Source organism: Schistocerca serialis, chromosome 9, assembly GCF_023864345.2.
Source record: "Schistocerca serialis cubense isolate TAMUIC-IGC-003099 chromosome 9, iqSchSeri2.2, whole genome shotgun sequence".
Classification (NCBI taxonomy): Eukaryota; Metazoa; Arthropoda; class Insecta; order Orthoptera; family Acrididae; genus Schistocerca; species Schistocerca serialis.
The window spans coordinates 456,810,791-456,827,774 of NC_064646.1; the positions used below are offsets into that span (position 1 = coordinate 456,810,791).

Genomic DNA, 16,984 nt, shown 5'->3' on the forward strand with positions numbered 1-16,984 from the left:
AAAACCTGCCATAGAGAAACTGTGCAAAGTACTTCGGTGTCACACTTGATAGGTGCTTAACATGAACGTGTCACATAGAGGGGCTTTGCAGAAAAGCTCACGCCAGGATGCAGGTTCTGTACCCTGTCCTGAAACAGAGCAGTTCCCTCGACCCCAGAACACGCGTAGCAGTCTACCGAAGTCGTATTCGACGATACTGGGATACGCGTGCCCTGTATGAGGTTACGCTACCAGACCGACGGTAGACTGCGTACAAAAAGTCCAAACAGAGCGCTAAGACGAGCACTCGGCGTCCGCAAGCGCTTCCCCACGGCAGACTTACATGAGGCTGCAGATATCGAAAGATTAACAACGCGTTTCCATATCTTGCCAGAAGCCTCTAATGCCACGGCGCGGTATTCGCAGAACAAACTGATTGACACCGTCGAGCAATATGACCAAGAAAAAGATAAACATAAAAGACTAAAATCGCTACTCCTACAGTAGCAGAATAGACAAAAGGAGATAAACTCACGAAGAAAAACTAGTAACAAAAAGAACAGTCCATCAAACCTCAACCAAAGCAGAGGAGGTAATGTCGAAGAGCGACAACAACCTTCACTACCACAACCTCTTGAGAAAGAGGAGAATACAAAAGAGAGAAGAGAGCGGGGGCTTCACCAACTCACCCTCTTGCGGCCGCTAACCCCCCTGAGGAGCATGTGCAAATGGTTGGCATACCTGAGGTAACAGTGGTTATCTAATACGTCACATCGTGTATGCTGAGGTAGCTGGGCAGCACCGCACACCTGTAACACATACCTCAGTGGGTACTTCGCCATAGGGTGCCTGACTGAGAACCATACCCTACAGTCCACTCCATCAGCCACCGCCAGGTGCAGGGTGCGGCCACAGTAAGAAGTGTCGTGCACTTGGTTTTACTTAAAACCCAGACGAGCTCTCGGTCCCAGCAAAAGTGGGCACAGTCGTCTTCAGTCACACTGCACTGCGCTTGAACTTGTTAGTTCAGAGAGCAGTGTTCTGGCGAATAGTCAGCAAGATGTCATTTTGCGATGACAGTTGGGCACCACAGCTGCTTGCTACTGGCAGCAACGTGATATCTCGTTGTTGTCACATGCAGCTTTGCCGGCCGGATCTAGCGATTCAGCTACCACAGAGACTCCCCGTGCTCCTCCACAGGACAGGAACTCCACTTGCCAGGGCCTGGTCACTATGGTCACTGGCCAGCAACCTGCACATGTTGTGTTGTTAGGGCCAGGCTCGTGGCCGGGAAACATAATGGTGTCGCCAACGAGGGTTGTGACTGGCACTCCCCAGGCAGCCCTTCAGTTCGCCTCCCTCACTGCCTCCGCACCTCGAGTGGGGAATATACCACAAAATGAGACATCTGACTTCCACCCACAAATGGGAGGATATCTTTAGTCAAACTCGTTGTGTCTACAGGCCACGTACAATCGCTAGTCGACACCTTCAAATGTAATGTATCAGTTCATAAACGTGATACGTTACTGCCTTATCTGTTACCGACCAATGACGACGGCCATTTGCGCATAGAAACTGCGCTAATGTGTAATAAACGCAAATATGCACATTGTCTGCAAATTCCTTGTCATGTGTATGAAATTGGTGGGAGGCTGGACATTGTGCTATTACAAGACAGGGCAGCTCGGACAGCTGTTTACCGACTTTCGTCACTTACTGGGTCGGCAGTTGCTCCGTGGAGGTGCGCCTCTTCTCAGAGAGACTCAGTGCTGCAGAGAATACTGAAACTTGTGACAATAGGAAGGATGGTGTCAGGAGGACAGCGGAAGTTTAATTTTCTCTCTATCCCATGAAGTTGTTCAGTTAATGTAACGTCTGTTAATATATTAAAAGAAGTGTTCCCTGCTCTCAGATGACCATCCTATAGTTCCTGTACCCATTCAGCGCTCACTTTCAACCTAACTACAATTTGCTAAGGCAGAGCACGTGTAAAACTTTAGGCTGACTCCAAATATGGCCCCCCTTGCCATAGATAAGACTAGGGACAAAGGAAAAGCAGGCGAGGCAGTGCTGCAAGAATCTGGCACTGAGAGGGAAAGGTTCGAAGTGGTGGATAGAACCACCCGCCATCTTGCCCCCCCCCCCCCACTCCAATGTGCAAGGGGAGTTGCAAACGCAGCCAACAGGTACCTGTCTGTGTCCGATGAGGATGAGGCCATGCCTGCTATGGCATGGAACTGACTACCGCCCATCATGGTGGGTATTAAAGATCAACTACGAAGGGTTCTTCCACCTTTGATTGTTTGCCTAAAGCTGGGGGGGGGGGGCATACAAACTTATATTCAGCGGTTTGAATCACTACGCCACAGTCAAAGGATTGATTCCTGAAAACAAATTCTCCACTATACATTTCCCACTGCCAGACAACGACTACTAAAGTTAGTAATCAGCGTTTACCCACAAAATCGGCCCAGAAGCCATTAAAACAGACTCACAGCGAAGGGGATATGACGTTAGCAGCGTCGCCCAAATGAAACAGAGTGGCTATTCACTGTCACTGAATGGCTATCGTGAAACCTTCCTAACACTGCGCAGCACAGGAAACAGCCAATCAACAAAGTCCTTTGTGCCAGTGCCAGTCACTAACGATCAGTGGTGCAGAAGGCGTCATGCAAAGTGTAAACTGCCAACGCCCAGGACACATAGTGGGCCATTACAACATGCGAGCCAAGTATATGAAGTGAAGTGTGCTGAAGGTGACAAAGCCACCGATTGCAGCCTACCGAGATGTGCCAAGAACTATGCAAGCTTCACTGTGAGCAATGCAGACAGAAGCTAGCAAACAACACCCTCAATGCTACTCGCTGAGCAGCCTCACCTGACTACTGCTAACTGTGAAATATCAAGAAAAGCCTCCACCACCGACCACCCCCCTCCCCCCAACCAAAGAACAGTCTGCAGCGCGTTGTGACCGCTGAAAGTCTGTCTCGAGATTTTCAGCCTAGCACATCTGAAGAGAGTGCAGACATACTGCCATCAATCACATTCATAGTGCAAACGCTCAGCCTCCTTATGCAGCTGCTGCAGGAGATCAAATAACAAAATACCCACATTCTTAGCTCCATGAATATGGTGCTCAAATCGTCGCAACAGAATGAGGCAACCTCACAGGAATCCTCCCAGTGGCATGGATAGACGACCTCACATTAAACGATTAAAGTTGTGCGTCTTCAGCACAAACAACATCATCAGCCAAACCAACAAATTCCACGAATTCTTACGGGACGAGAGTATCGACGTATGTATGGTAGCCAAACCACACCTCAAATCAGGTGTTACAGAATCGGTGCCTAAGCACGACTACTACAGTAACGATCGGCCCACAGCGTGAGGTGGGGTATCAATATAGGTGAAACGAGCAGTTCTGCACCACTAAATCCACCCACCAGCAACCCAGGAAATAGAAGCAGTGCCCCTCACTGTCTTTGCAGCATACCGCCCCTTCTCCTCCACACTGCCCCTCATTTGGCTGAGGGTGGGGTGATCAAGCCTACAGACTGGCACTCTAAATACACCACCACAGCTGGTCATTAACTGCAACGACACTCGCACATCCACCAGTTCCACATGTGTCACAGATGAGCCCATCTACTTCGCCAGAAGTGGGCGAAGGCGGACGTCCTCGATATAATCCTCATGCGAGGAGTCACTGGGTTCGTGACCACGCATTCAGTAAAGAGAATGACATCCGAACATAGCTACGTGCTTCTAGAGGTCTATGTGGGAGACTGGGTACCTGTCCCATAGCGTCAGACGCCCTACAAGCGAACAAACTGTGGGCAATTTAAAGACGACATAATGTCGAAAAGTACCTAAGCCCTGCCTCCAACTGCAGATCCTTCCCATCCCGCAAGAACTCCCACCGTACTTTTCTGCACTAATGAGAAACGAAAACAGACTTGCTAAGGAATAGGAAGTTAAGAGAAATCCACCAACTACAACGCTGTCAACCACCTGCAAAGCGGGCTGAAAGTCCCACTGAACGCCGCAACGACCTATGGCCTGTGAGACTCTCAGCCCTCCGAGTAGACAGTCACAGTCTCTGGTAGGTGACCAAGCAGATTACGAAAAGAAGCGCCACACCGCCACATCTGCACAGCGAGCGTGGACTCATATTCAGCGCCACAGATAAGGCAGATGCACTTGCAAATTCCTTTGAAATACAGTTCCGCGTTGCAGAGGCGCAGGACGGAGACCACGGAGCCATCGTTGGATGTCAACTAGCTGCATTTCTTGCAGCTGTCGATGACGACGATGTAAACACGCCACTCTTCACGCCTGAAGACGTGAGTCGAGTGATTAGGTCTCTACCCAACAAAAGAGCCTCCAGCCACGACCAGTTCAACTAGGAGTTAAACACCTCCCGTCCCCGGCAGTAACCCGTATCGCGGATATCTTTAATGAGATTACGTGTCGACAAATGTTTCCAAGGTGTCAGAAACATGCAGAAGTCGTGGTCGCTAAACCAGGTAAAGACCTTGTCTCAGCAAAAATTTATGAAAGCCTGCTACTCATCATCCTCCTAGATTTTGCCAGAAGAGAGCAAATCCTGCTCAATTTCCAATTTAGTTTCTGGCAGGAACTCTCCACCCCTCAGCAAATCGTGAGGGTTCTTGAAGCTGCAACAGGGAGCTTAAACCGCAAAAGCTGGTGCTGCGTAGTTGTACTTCCCATAGCCAAAGCCTTTGACTCTATACAGGAGCCCTTTACCCCAGACAAACTGTACGCTCTTGGGTTCCCAAGGCGAAATTCAAGCTAATCGCGAGTTACATCTCAATAAGGACTTTGTTAGAGTTCAGTCAGCACTTTCCTCCAAGAGATGCATAAAGGCAGCAGTACCCCAGGGGTGAGTGGTAGGTAGGTCCTGTCCTGTACAACCTGTACAGTATGGATCTCTCCAGTGCGCCGTGGTACGTACTGCTCAACATGCCGATGACACCACATTATCCGCACATAAACCCAATAGGGATTGGGTTACAGGAAGGCTTCAATTGGACTTGGACGAGACCCACCACTGGGCCTGAAAATGGGTCCAAAGAGAGGCCCTCATCCTTAAATGTTAGCTGGGGAAACGAGTCCCCTCCAGGCGACCACTTCAACTGAAGTTAAACGGTCAGGTACTACCATGGCAACCAACAGCCGAGTACCTTGGGATCACTGTAGATACACGGCTGACCTTGAAGCTGTAATGGAAGACCTGCGCCGAAAGGGTAGCAGTAGAATGAGAATGCTTTTCTGTATCCTTAATTCAAAAAGCACACTCGCAGCTGGCACAGGAGTGAAAGTCTGCTGCTCATTTACTTGACCTGTTATGGAGTATGCATGCCGTGTAAGAGGCTTTGCAGGACAATGGCATATGCACAAACTCCAGTTTGTGCAAAACAAGGCAATCTAGCGAGTTCTACATTTACCCGACATATTCACATTGGCATTTCTTTACAACAGCAGCGGAATCTCCATGCCGGCGGAAAAATTAATGCCACTCCCGCCATATCTGACTTCCAACTAATTAAAAACCTCTGACAGTATGACCTTTCGAATTCCGCCCGCAGAAGGCCAAAAAGCCGACTGACAAAATGAAAACTCTCACCTAGCCAGCCACCCTGGCAACAAAGTAAAAACACACCTCACACACACGCAACACATATCAAAACGGCAAGCAAAACTTAACTAACTAACATATGGGAGGAAATGTACAAAGGGCAATACCCTGCCCCCACGTGTGGTGTCCCCTAGTGGCAGGAAATCGCAGATGCAGTAGTCGTGGTCTTAACACAGACCTCTGCAGGAGTTCGGCCCTTATGATGTGTATGGATGATATGGCAGCTTCTGCAAAAAAACACACATACGTGTGAGATGTAGTTTTTTAGCATCATCACTTTTGAGCTGTAAATCTCAGCATCATCAGTTTGTACTCTTCACGTCTACTGCTGCTCAGCAGTTGTGTAGCGACGAACTTGTGAGTCCAGCGCGGGCACTCGTGGGCGAGGCGACTCGCTCATACTCTTAGTGGAAGGGAAAGCCGAGCTGGTTATGTTCCACCCTCTGCTCTAGATCATTTGTTGTTTTTTCAAAACTTTCCAGGAATTCAGTCGCGCACTCCATTGTTACAGTTTTTGGGTACTTTGCAGTCGCTACCACTTGTGCCTGGTTCCGTTAAATATGTCCAACAAATATGAGCTGCTTGAATTTGTCTTCTAACTCTGTTTTGCTTTCGGTATATCTACAAGTGTTCGATACCCAAAAATTCGTAAGTAACTCAGCACCATAATTCTTCAGGATTACATTTTGAACACCTTTTGTTGGAGATCTATTCTGGAGATAAAATGCTATGTTTTTATCGGCTTCACTCCAAAACTGTTTAATTGGTGCTGCCTGTATTAAAGTGATCGTCCGATTCAGGGCGCTCCGTATCTGCGTTTTGTTCTGGTGTGTAAGGAATTAAGGTTTCATGTCGAATTCCATTCGCCTATAAGAATGACTTTTTATGCAGACTGACAAAATACTTCGAACAGATAATGGAAAAAAAATGATTTTTGGACCATTTTCATTTTCTACTCGCGCTTTGAACGCAATGAAAGTATCAGAGATTCCATTGATGATTTGAAAATGTAACCAAATGATTTTCTTGACATATCATCCGTATAAGTGAGAAGACAACGTGCTCCTCCCTGAAAGGCAATGGTCCATAAACATCAGAATGCAGTATGTCAAATGGATGTTTTGCTCTTCTATTTGATGTTTTAGGAAGAGGTTGCCGACACTGTTTCCGTTTTATGGCAGAAATACATGCAGCTAAAATGGTGTTCGCCCAATTCCTTTCATGGACGCATGGTTACCAATCTTCGATGCCGCAATTCGTAAGTGTTAAAAGTTCGTCATTACACAAATGCTATGGAAATCATCTAATCCGTACATGCCATTTACTTTAGTTACACTTGGTATAGATGTTCGAGGCAATTACATCACTTTCATCGTATAGACCTCCAGACACACAATCCACGTCACGTCGTTTTAGTAACCGACATCAGGTTGTATGTAAGACCTGAAACATCTACAACACCAGTAACAGTTATCTGCTTATCCTTGTCATCACACGTAACTTAAACATGTTGGCATCTGCATTGCCTCAAGATTGGTATTATCTGCTATTTTAACTTTTGCAGTTCTGGTCGACTGGAAATTGTTAAACAAATCTGATTTACTTATCATGTGTCGCGTACACCGGAATCCACATACCAGCCACAACCAAGCTGTGAAGATGCGAAGAGCCATTAATCCATTTCTTTGGCAGTTTTCACGGTATTCACATAATTTGAAGATTTGTTTGGTTTCTTCTTAGTTGTACACTCAGTAGCCCTATGAGTGAGTAACTTCGACATTTCTATCATTTAAATAACTCGGGCATTTCGCAAATTGCCATTTATGTACGACATATGGTGCTTAATGTTCTTCTTGCTACCTTCCAGCAAATCAGAGTAGTTACTGCGTAAATAGTATCAATCAAAGGCGCTAAGCGCACGAATTTTTATCGCTGCTGCCTTTCAATTCTCCCGCGGCTTCTTCGAAATAATTAATTTACAGTTTATTCTGGTCTCATCGCTACTGAAGAGAAGACGTAATATCAAGAGATGCTGAAGCTATCATATTGTAACAAAGAATTGCAGCTTCAAGAACGATTGTACCAGCGTAAAAAAAGGTAAATATATTCCTGTTTAAAAACTGACAAGAAAATTGTGGAACCAGCTGTCTCAATCCTCACACCGCCGTCCTCAACAAAACTTTTGGTGTGCAAACGTATTTGCAGTCTTTTCCCACAGAATATTCTAAATCCTTTTACCCACTCTCTCTGCATAGTGAAGCCTTCGTTCTCAGTATCTCCCTCTCACTGCCACTCTCCCTCTCCCACTGCCTCCTTTTTCTCCTACTGGCACTTTCTCCTGTCTCTCTCTCTCATCTCCCCCTTCCCTCTCCCCCTCCCATCCACTGTAACTGTTTTTATCCCATTCTCTCTCTCTTTCTTACCACTGCCTTTTTCTGTGTCACTTCTACTCTCTCTTTTTCCAACTTACATTGTCTTTGTCCCATTCTTTTTCTCTCCCATTGCCACTCTCTCTTCCTCTTCCTCTTTCACTTACGGCCTGCTGTCTTCATCTTCACCCAACATTGTTTCGTCTCAACACATGTCCTTGAGGATTGTTTGCTCGGGGGCTTGACCCATAGACTAGGGAACTTTAACACGAAAAAATGTGCCCACTCCCCCCCCCCCCCATCCTCTCCACACACACACACACACACACACACACACACACACACACACACACACATGTTAAAGGTCACTTGTCTAGGGGTCCAGACCTGCCAAGCCTTTCTATGGTCTCCACTCATCTGTACTTTTCATTTCCACTGCCTCCTCTCTGCTCTCTTCTTGCTCCCACTGTTTCTATCTCCACCCACCTCTGTTTCTCTTTTACTGGAACTGTCTCTCACTGACCATCAGTAGCTTCCCTTTTCTTTGGATCCCACTGCAGTTGCCTTCATCCATCTTGGTTTCTATTTCACTGCAACTTTTTCTGTCCCACCATTACTGCCTCCTCTCTGTTTCTCAACAACTGGCACTGTCTACTCTCTCTTCCACCTTCGCTGCCTCTCTATTATTGTCTTTTTGCATAAAGTGCGAATATGTTCACAAGCCAAAATTTTAGTGAGCAAGTTGGAATGACTGAGGACTGAGGCAGCTGGTTCCCCATTTTCCAGAGTTTTTATTATTATTATTATTATTATTATTATTATTTTTTTTTTTTTCTTAAGAGGAACATGTTCGCCTTTTTTGTGCTCTGGCAAGAGAATTTTTCCACTGGTTTCTTTCATTTCTGAGCTACAGCAGGGTGTACTGCTTATATAAAATGAATAGTGTAGGTCAGTAGAGGTTTGACAGTTCATTTATATACTTCGACACAGTTGTATACTTTGAGATGGATAAACAACCAATAAGTACACATAATAGAAGGTTTTTCTCAAAATCTTTGATTTTACTTTTTTCGCAATTCATCGACAATGCCCTGCTTATTATTTGTATTTTAAATGAGTAAAAAGTTAGGAATATTTTTCAAATTTGCCGTCTTTCCAGTTTTACATAATTGACAATCATTTTAAATTGTTTTCAGGCATGTTAAAAATGGGATGAAAATGGTCTTGTCACTGTAGTACTACTTTGCATAATCGGCACTTTAGGCGTACATGAATATGCTCAGAGACAGTTCTTTTTTTGTTTGTTTTTGTTTTTTTTCCACCAATAAAACGTTGACGTGCTAACTAGAAACATAGTTTGATGACCTCAGAACACTTGTGGCACACCAACCGATTTGCTCAAGTTTCTCTAGGCTGGAGGAAGTTTGTAATATTTAAATTGTCACCCTATACTGTAAAATAGCCACAGTGTGTGTGATAGATATACAAATGAACGCTTGGCCAAGCGTTATCCAAAACACTTTACTCCTAATTTGTGATCAATAGAATCTGAGATATGACCCCTGAAAAACAGCATTTTTGTGTGCGGCTTTTTTGTATATATTGGTACTATACACAATCATGTACAGAGTGATTAGATGTACTTCCATGTTTGATTGAGAAATATTAAAATTACTCAATTGGTGAGAGAATTCTGAAAATTATAGTTATTATTTTAGATGGTGAATTAACCTTAAACATAGCTACTATTGTCGTTCTACGTATCAAATTTCTTCAAGGAGGTTTCGTTTGACAAGTTGATGCGTAAAAAAAGTAGGGCTTTCAGTCTTCAATGGTGTGTTATGAGATTTACTATTTATAACAAATAAATATCTGACGCTATAAAAATCAAAAATAAATATAATTTCACACTCTCTCTTGTAAATCGGGACTTTGTATGTTATTATTTAGTGGATTGTCTTCATGTCATTGTATGTATTGTAATTACAAAAATTGTGTTTTTTTTCTGTTCCATGCACTGGAAAAAATTGGAGGAGGAAAGAAATAAAAATAATGAAAATGAGATGATATGTCACAGTCAAGGACATCGCCTTTCGAGCAGTTGCCAAGTCAGAAAATAGATATCTTACTTATTTCTGTGAGCTATCTCACTCGAACCAAGCGTTGTTAGACAAACTTTTAGAATTCAGCTTGTAGTTGTATGTAGTTTCGGTATTATTGTTGAAATAGACCTATTTATTTTTGGTGGAGGAAGTTGTGCACCATGTAATTACAATTAGGAAGTGTTATTAGAGTGTCTATAGTTTGGAAGGAATACTAGAGCTTAATCGTTGAGATAACAAGCCAATATATTTACATTACAGTTGCTTATCAATTGTTTTGATAGTGATTTTTGGTTATTCTTCGACAGTTCTGGTAAAAATTGCCAAACAAACAAACAAACATGGACGTAGCAGGTGAAAGCAATGTTGCGACAGTTACAGAAAATACTGAACCTACTTCTCAATGCAGTCAACGCACTGAGCCATTACAAAATCATTCCAAAAAACGGAAGTATTAGCTGTAACAACGTCCGGAACGAATGAAAGTAAAGTATCAGTAGAAAGAGAACAGTTAGCAACCAGATTTGGAAATTGGACATCTTTATTTCCTTGGCAGTCACTAAAGTTCACGGCGCAACTAATCAGTGGTTCAGCAAACACAGTAAAAAAAGAATTGCGCAAGAGGAAAGAACAAACAGGGGAAAAGTTCTTGTAATGGCAAGATGCCATTAGCGAACTAATCTATGTAGTAAATAGAGAGTTGCCTTTAGTTAGAGAGGCTGTCAATGACACTCGGTCAGTTGCACATGAACCTAAGAAGATGCAAGTACTGGTTCCATTGACAGATCAGACTAAGCGAGAGCTCTGTGATCTGGCTGCTCGTATGTGGATAAAAATCACATCCCATTGTACTTATTCATGCATTCTGGGCTATTGAGGCATCAAAATACTCTCAGTCCTATGACAAATTGGAAAGACAGTTTCTGTCCAATTATCGGTTAAATAGTATTCAAGAATGCCTCAGGAAAAAGGTGTTTGGCTCATCCCAGTACTGCATCTTACTGATACATTTTGTAAAATTTTGTCTCAGGCCTTCGTGTCAGAAGTTGAAGGCTTTTGGACCAATGTCACATCATGACATCCTGCAAATCTTAAAATAAAATAGGTTTTTTTATGTATGACAGTAGTTGATCCACGTATCAGTCCAACATAGAAGAATTTGTGTTGGTCCTTGATTCAGTCTATCCATTTACGTTGGCCATTGATTCATTCTATCTGATAAACAAGGATGCTAAGTTCAGAAAAACAAACTAACTGATTCCAGAATGACATTTTCCCTCTGAAGCGGAGTGTGCACTGATATGAAATTTCCTGGGGGATTAAAACTGTGTGCTGGACCGAGACTCGAACTCGGTACTGGTGGAATTAAAGCTGTGAGGACAGGTCGTGAGTCGTGCTTGGGTAGCTCAGTTGGTAGAGCACTTGCCCTCGAAAGGCAATGGTCCTGAGTTCGAGTCTCGGTCCGACACACAGTTTTAATCTGCCAGGAAGTTTCAAACTAACTAATTGTTGCTGACACAAGCAATGATCATGGACGTAACACAGCCAGTGACTGTTTTGTGGGCCAGAATGAGCATTAACCGAAAGCTCGTGGTGAGTAACAAGCGAGTGGTTATGGGAACAATTGTAGCAACAACTACAGTTAACAAAAACGACAAAAATGTTAGTATAACACTGGTTATATGCTTATGAACACTGAAACAATAACCATATCGAAAGGCAAAATAAAAATAATCAGGACTGGGGGAACCAGCTGCCACTAATCACAGAAGTCATCAACAGTAATAATCATTGAAGATGCTGCTGCACATAGACTCGAAATGTTGGTCATGCAATGGAGCAGGGGCTGTGTTGGAAATGTAAATGTGTTCTGTTATGATATTAGGCAGGAGCTATGCTCTGATGTACGTAACTGCATTGCTGAGTATTTGACTGATATTACCGTAACATACAAGTTCACTGTTCCCACACTGATTGCTGACTGTGAAACAGACACAGTCACCGTTACGAATGTCGTGTCAAGCTTTCAGTGGATGTAGCGAAAACTGGTTATAACTATGGGAAATATTACTGGGGCATCAAGGTAAATGGCTCACTAGTGAGACACAGAGAGTAAATAGACACCAGCCTGAAGCCACCATTGCACAAGTGAGTGCGTGGAACTGAAAGTTAAAGAGTCAAGCTTTTTAACCAGAAGCCAATACAATGAACTGTCGTTTGGGGGGACCACATTATTGATGACCTAGGATGTTAGGAAATAATACTCTTTGGCAGTAAGCTTAGCCTCCCACAGGGGAAATATCGTTGATTCGTATAGTTTGTTGTGAAGAATGTTACCTCGCCCATGTTTCGTCATGTTGTTGTTGTTGTGGTCTTCAGTCCTGAGACTGGTTTGATGCAGCTCTCCATGCTACTCTATCCTGTGCAAGCTTCTTTATCTCCCAGTACGTACTGCAACCTACATCCTTCTGAATCTGCTTAGTGCATTCATCTCTCGGTCTCCCTCTACGATTTTTACCCTCCACGCTGCCCTCCAGTACTAAATTGGTGATGCCTTGATGCCTCAGAACATGTCCTACCAACCAATCACTTCTTCTAGTCAAGTTGTCCCACAAACTCATCTTCTCCCCAATTCTATTCAATACCTCCACATTAAATGGCTCTGAGCACTATGCGACTTAACTTCTGCGGTCATCAGTTGCCTAGAACTTAGAACTAATTAAACCTAACTAACATAAGTGATGTGTTGGTAAATGTGCCAACACCTTGTAGATAGAGGAGGCCGAAAGGCACGCTATCTAACGCAGACGGGCGTGAATTCTGGAACAGGATAAGTAGTGAATTCTAATAAGAAAAGTATTCAGCTCCTCGAATACTTATCTTTTATTCTTTGATGTGAATACAGCATTCTTGATGAGACATTTCATACGATAGCTATCAAACTATGTAAGGCTAATGGCGCCTTGCTAGGTCGTAGCCATGGACTTAGCTGAGGGCTAATCTAACAGTCTCTCGGCAAATGAGAGAAAGGCTTCGTCAGTGTAGTCACTAGCAAAGTCGTCGTACAACTGGGGCGAGTGCTATATCGTATCTCGAGACCTGCCTTGTGGTGGCGCTCGGTCTGCGATCACACAGTGGCGACACGCGGGTCCGACATGTACTAAATGGACCGCGGCCGATTTGAGCTACCACCTAGCAAGTGTGGTGTCTGGCGGTGACACCACAATAAGGACATCACACACATCCATGCCCGAGGCAGGATTCGAACCTGCGACCGTAGCGGTCACGCGGTTCCAGACTGTAGCGCCTAGTACTGCACGGCCACATCGGCCGGCACCTCCACATTAGTTATGTGATCTACCCATCTAATCTTCAGTATTCTTCTGTAGCACCACATTTCGAATGCTTCTATTCTATTCTTGTCCAAACTATTTATCGTTCATGTTTCACTTCCATACATGGCTACACTCCATATACAAATACTTTCAGAAACGATTTGCTGACACTTAAATCAATGCTCGATGTTAACAAAATTCTCTTCTTCAGAAACGCTTTCCTTGCCTTTTCCAGTCTACATTTTATATCCTCTCTACTTCGACCATCATCAGTTATTTTGCTCCCCAAATAGCGAAACTCCTTTACTACTTTAAGTGTCTCATTTCCTAATCTAATTCCCTCAGCATCACCCAACTTAATTTGATTACATTCCATTATCCTCGTTTTGCTTTTGTTGATGTCCATCTTATATCCTCCTTTCAAGACACTGTCCATTCCGTTCAACTGCTCTTCCAAGTCCTTTGCTGTGTCTGAGGTTCGCTGATGACATTGTAATTCTGTTAAAGTTTTTATTTCTTCTCCATGGGTTTTAATACCTACTCCGAACTTTTCTTTTGTTTCCTTTACTGCTTGCTCAATATACAGATTGAATAGCAGTGGGGTGAGGCTACAACCCTGTGTCACTCCCTTCCCAACCACTGCTTCCCTTTCATGTCCCTCGACTCTTATAACTGCCATCTGCTTTCTGTACAAATTGTAAATAGTCTTTCGCTCCCTGTATTTTACCCCTGCCACCTTCAGAATTTGAAAGAGAGTATTCCAGTCAACATTGTCAACTTTCTCTAAGTCTACAAATGCTAGAAATGTAGGTTTGCCTTTCCTTAATCTTTCTTCTAAGATAAGTCATAGGATCAGAATTGCCTCACGTGTTCCAAGATTTCTTCGGAATCCAAACTGATCTTCCCTGAGGTCGGCTTCTACCAGTTTTTCCATTCATCTGTAAAGAATTCGCATTAGTATTTTGCAGCTGTGACTTATTAAACTGATAGTTCGGTAATTTTCACATCTGTCAACACCTGCTTTCTTTGGGATTGGAATTATTATATTCTTCTTGAAGTCTGAGGGAATTTCGCCTGTCTCATACATCTTGCTCACCAGATGGTAGAGTTTTGTCAGAACTGGCTCTCCCAAGGCTGTCAGTAGTCCTACTGGAATGTCTTCTTCCGGGGCCTTGTTTTGACTCAGGTCTTTCAGTGCTCTGTCAAACTCTTCACGCAGTATCATATCTCCCATTTCATCTTCATCTACCTCCACTTCCATTTCCATAGTATTGTCCTCAAGAACATCGCCCCTGTATAGACCCTCTATGTACTCCTTCCACCTTTCTGCTTTCCCTTTTTTGCTTAGAATTGGGTTTCCATCTGTGCTCTTGATATTCATGCAAGTGGTTATCTTTTCTCCAAAGGTCTCTTTAATTTTCCTGTAGGCTGTATCTATCCTACCCTTCATGAGATAAGCCTCTACATCCTTTCTTCATATCTTTGTATTTAGTAATAGTGTGTGTTAATTTCGCTTACTGGTGTTCCACTTCTTCCTGCAAGCATTTCCAGCTAGAATTCCTACAGATTTATTACTTAAGGATACAGATGTGTGCAAGGAGAAAGCTTGAGCAATTAATGGTTGTTAATACCACCTAAATGCCCTGCCACATAAAGCATCCTGCCACAATTAATTTTCTATTCCACAGTCAAAAAGACCTGTGTGGACGAAGAAAGTAGAAAAATACTTGAATGGTACATATTAGACTCATCAGACAACCCATGTGGTAGTCTCCTCCTTGCACTAGCAAAACCTGGTGGAAATGTCAGATTAGTCTTTGATGCAAGAGCTATTAATCAGGTTATTCTCCCTGTATGAATGAGACTGTAAAAGATAGGTAAATTAATCCAAAATTCTCTGAGTACAATAGCTAATGTATACTAATCTCAATTCTTCATATTGGCAGAATCCCCTGGCAATGGAATTGTGTAAATTGATAACTTCTCCAGGCATGTATAAAAGCTGGATATTTAAAATGTTGGCTTTTTGTTGAAAGGTGAGCTCAGATATACTCACAACAGCACTTGACTTCTTCCTAGGATGTAAGGTCCTAGCCCACTTGACATTGTTTATGGTGATTTGCTGATAATACCACAAACATGGTCAGATCCTACTGATTCGATAGAGGACATTTTAAAGAAATCATGGCTGGCTGGATTTACTGCCAAGCTGTGGCAATCAAAGATCGGACATGAACAGATTAGCTTCCTTGGTCATTTTATTACATCGCATGGTATACTTTGTCATCCGAGGAAGCAGTTAAAAGGTTTCATCGGTCTTGCATCTTTCTACCAGGATATGCATTCCAGATGAGCTACTGACTTCATAACTGCTTTTAAAGTTATTAAGAAAAAATGTGCAATGCCAGTGGTCACAGTATTGCTAGCTGGTATTAGAAAATGTCAGATAAGCATTACTGAATTCTAAGGTGTTGTATCATGGAGACATGTCAGATTCTTAATACTGACTGATATTTCATGCATTGGCTTGTGCACATGTTTCTTCCAAGTAAGGGATGTAGATGGAATTTACATAGAGTCTGTGCAACTGCTTTTGCAAACTGGATTCTGTGTGACTGTGAGACAGCTTATTTTATCACCGAATTGGAGGCAGTCATTTGGGCATTCAGGCAGTTCCACTATTACGTGGCTGGAAACCACATGAAAGTGTGTTTTGACCATCAGGCATTCAGTTTTTTGCTACATTGCAAACTGTTGCATGCACAACTTGCTAGATGGTCTTTAACACCTCAGGAGTATGATTTTGAGATCATTCATATCAAGAAAAAGGATAATATTGGGGCAGGTGCCTTGTCACGACTTCCCGAAGGATTGCATGAAATTCTGTGTGTGAACAAGAAATCTTTAAATTTTAGAGTATTATTCACGAAGGATGAATTTCATAGGAAATATCTGGGTCTATGCAGAAATATGTCAAACTTGCAAGATACAGGGAGTTGGTGGAACAATCAAAAGCAACAAATGCAGCAAAATTAGAGTCGAACACTCTACACTAATTTTTATTCAATCTCTGTGCCTCTGAAAACCTGTTAGTACAACCAAAATTGCAGTCATTTAGTGTCTCTGAAGTGTATTAATCACAATGTTTTATAATATATATTTTCAAATGAAGTCACACTCACTCAGCTGCAGCATCATCTACTAATAAACAATACAGAAAATATGTCAGTGACACTATCACAATATTTGTGTTACAGACTACAACTGGAATCAAAAGGGGTTTGGGAAATAGCAGTTTGGTTAATAGGTTTGCATAGTCTTTACCTCTGACCTCATATAAAAGCATGTACTAAAACTCAATTTTACTTTCACGGAGTGTTCTTCTTGATTTATTTCTGATGTCTGTCATTTGAATGTTTCATGTAATCCTGCCATTGGCTGAGCTGGATGGTGCACTTCTACAGCTGTTTTCCTGTAACGATCCTCTGATGGTGGCTGCTGATCCCAAGACATATCACTGCTGGCTGGTTCACA

The 16,984-nt window shown here is 43.1% G+C and overlaps 1 non-coding gene across 1 annotated transcript; it reads left to right on the plus strand.

Moving 5' to 3' along the window:
• The first annotated feature begins 11,510 nt into the window (after positions 1 to 11,510).
• Trnas-cga (transfer RNA serine (anticodon CGA)) lies at positions 11,511 to 11,585 on the plus strand. Its single transcript has one exon. It is a non-coding gene; the product is annotated as a tRNA-Ser (tRNA).
• Positions 11,586 to 16,984: the final 5,399 nt, after the last annotated feature.